This window comes from Euprymna scolopes, chromosome 34 (genome assembly GCF_053919585.1).
Source record: "Euprymna scolopes isolate OS-2025 chromosome 34, ASM5391958v1, whole genome shotgun sequence".
Lineage (NCBI taxonomy): Eukaryota > Metazoa > Mollusca > Cephalopoda > Sepiida > Sepiolidae > Euprymna > Euprymna scolopes.
Window position 1 is genome coordinate 60138105 of NC_136515.1, and position 3649 is coordinate 60141753.

Here is a 3649-nt window from a genome sequence, read left to right on the forward strand (position 1 = left end):
CGCATCAGACGATGTTAAAGTAGCGTGAGAAGAGACATGTGGAAGATGTGGAAGAATCTTCGCCAATCGAATAATGCAGCTTTCTGATGTATGGTTTACGATGTGGGAAAATGGTCATTACCAAATTTCTGTCTCCACATAGACTCGAAAAGAAACTGTCGAGAAGATCCTGACAGTTTGCAACTGACTGTTGATCCAAGATGGAGATATCCAACTCGTATGAAGCTGTTAAGCAACGTTGAGCCTGGCCAGTACTACATGAATGAGTATTTGGGAAGACGAGGCACTGTATTTACCGCGAGGTAAAACATCAGGTTGAGAAACTAGCGCGGTGTATCCTTCAGTCTAGGCTAAATGGGCCTCTCCCAAGCCGTGGTAGGTAACCCATTTAGTGATGGCGTGAAGATAAAAATTACCCTTAATAGCCTTAACGAAGCATCAAGTATTCAGCTACCGACAAGATTCGAATTATACTCCAAATTCGTGTAGTGAGTTCACTTTCAGCTGGGTCCGCGTGTTACGTTACGTTAGGAACGGCCATTTGAGAGCGTATTGTTTACTTAAGTTAATGATTTTTTTTCTTCCAGTATTTTCCCCAAAGATTGTCTGCTTCTTTGCCGAAGATTGATCGGCGTCTTACTTCGGATAAGAGTTAAACTCCACTGCATGACGTCATGTTCCGAGCAAATCCGAGCAGACGGTTAGTTACGTCTGGTTCAAATTCTGCACAAGTACCGAAGTATAATATTTAGACGTATTTTACAACTGGTAACGCCAGGTTGCCTGCTAGTAAAATAGAATTAACATATTTCTATTCTATGTAAATTCTATTACTGTTATTTCTACAAGGAATGATCACAAAATTATACATGTAAAGTGACACTGCGTTAAACATAAATATATATATATATATATATATATATATAGACATATATATACCCACTTATATATCCCCAGACATATTTATATAAATATATATATACATACATATATATATATATATATATATATATACGCGCTGGCTCTGAGACAACAATTTCATATACATATACACCCACACACACACACACACACACACACACACACACACACACACACATATATATATATATATATATATATATATATATATATATATATATAAGCGCTGGCTCGGAGACAGAGCATTTTCATTTGATTCATATATCTTAAATGATTTCTATGTTTTTTCTGTTAACGTAATTATGCAAATCAATATTGTGATTTACACAGTAATGTTTGAAGTTGTGTAAATTTAATTACCGTTTGATAAAATGCACGCGGTGATAATGTTTTAAAATATATTATTTCATTAAATGCGAACTCATCAAGATGTGTGTCTTTTACCATAATTAGACAAATGTTCCTTCTACTTTTTATAGGTTTTTTTTCACAGTTCACCCATCCCAGTTCACCACGCATGTCAGATAGATAGATCGACAGTTAAATAGATAAAAAAATCGATAAATATATCGATAAAACACATAGATATATAGATAGATCGACGGACATAACAAATAATTTCTTGTTTTCCCAATTACATAAGATGTTGCAGTTCGTCTGACATATCCAATAAACTAATAGTTTCCGGTTTCATTAAATAACTAGACAGTTGCTATGCTATAAATTTCCTTTATTAAATCACTTGATATGATTGCTTATTGCTATTTTCACCATTTTTTGTAAGAAAGTTTTTTTTTTTATTCTTAGGTGTAATTTAGCCAAACGCAAAACTGCATGATATCCGTTTCGCAATTCAGTAATCGACAGTCTTCACAATGTTCAAGAGGACCTCTCCCCGTTCGGTGAACGATTCACTGAATGATTTCTCCATCGTATTTCAAAACAAGGTCTGAATATGTGTCCGGTGATTACCAGGAAGGTCAAGAATTGTAGTGATTTTGTTTGTAGCTTTCTTTTCAAGACAGCAAGAGTTAAATATCAATAATACTTTCATCACGAGTAAATGAGCCGTTCAATGCAGATATAAATTAGGTTTTGCTTGATAATCTCATCAATCAAATTTCGATAGATCACAATTTTCTGACCATATAAAGGCTTTATTTTACGACACATCACTCACGAGGAATTTAGCGGCTTGTTTTAGTCTAACTGGTTTGGCCTGTCCCGGTGTAGTTTCGAAATACATTTCTATAACTATTGGCGTAGATGAAATGAAAATAATGGCATGAAGTAGAACGAAAATAGTTTATTAGACACATATCGCACATGCATACATATATATCTATTTCTGTCTCTCTCTCTTTTACTCTCTCTCTCTCTCTACATATATATATATTGGTAAATATACATGTATATTATATTGCGCATATATATGTGTGCATATATACGTGTATATATATATATATATATATATATATATATATATATATAAATATACATGTATATTATATTGCACATATATATGTGTGCATATATACGTGTATATATATATATATATATATATATATATATATATATATATATATATACACGGCATAATCACGTTGACACACCGGTTCTCGTCAGATCACCGAAGTTAAACAACGTTGAGCCTGGCTAATACCAGATGGGTGACCATTTGGGAATTCTAGGCGCTGTATGTGCTCTCCGCTTATCTCGGCATTGTTTCCAGTCGTCTTGTACCTCAACTTGCCACTGGTATGCAACAATGTTGACTCAGGAGAGGCGTGGTTAGAGGTTGCGCAAGTCTTGCCACACAAATTTCACGCGCAGGCACCCTTACAGTGGGTATCCATAGTCTGTCAAGACTGATGGAAGCCTTCATATATATATATATATATATATATATATATATATGCCCCCCATATATATATATATGTATATACATATTTATATATTTTAAATAAATAAGAATGTAAATATGTAAAGTACTAATCATAGTAGAGGGTGATAAGTAGTCAAATGGATTAATCATAATTAAATACAATACTGGTAAATTAAAAAAATATATATCTATTTTGAACTTGGAAACAGATGCATCTCTCAAGTAAGGAATTCATTTTTATAACATGAATAGGCGAGCCAAATTAATTAAGAATAGGAAACTAGGTCTAATATCTGTAAAATTTTCTTCTTAAGATTAAGGGAGGTGGTGTTTGATCAAAAATCATGGGAGCCATGATCTAATATACTGTTTTGTTTTTAGATCCCCCGAAGCAGTGTTTTATGGTAAACAACAGATGATCCCTCAAATTAATATGAATACTATAGTGAATTCGAGAGAGCAACGTGATGCAGTGATTGCAGTTTACGAAATGACTTACTGACTAAATAGTTTTGTAACGAATGATGAAAAATATAAAAATTAAATAATATTTGTTGTATAGTTTTAAAGGTTAATAAACTTTGTGAATATAAGTCTTACAAAATATTATTGACAGTAATATTCTATAAGTACTATTCCATCTAAAATTAAATTTGCTCGATACACAAGATAGAGCAAATTAATCAAATTTAAGCCATTTAATAAATTTAAAAAATCATGACGTCAAATGGTTAAATTTCAAATCAAAATATTTTTTATTATTCTATGTAATACACAGAACACATTTGAAATATTATAACTTCTTATCCTATAGAATTCCCCTCTGAAGAGATATTAGACATC

General features: G+C 32.4%; 1 pseudogene; it reads left to right on the plus strand.

Annotated features, from left to right (window-relative positions):
- Positions 1 to 2507: 2507 nt before the first annotated feature.
- Positions 2508 to 2624, plus strand: LOC145259414 (5S ribosomal RNA; annotated as a pseudogene).
- Positions 2625 to 3649: the final 1025 nt, after the last annotated feature.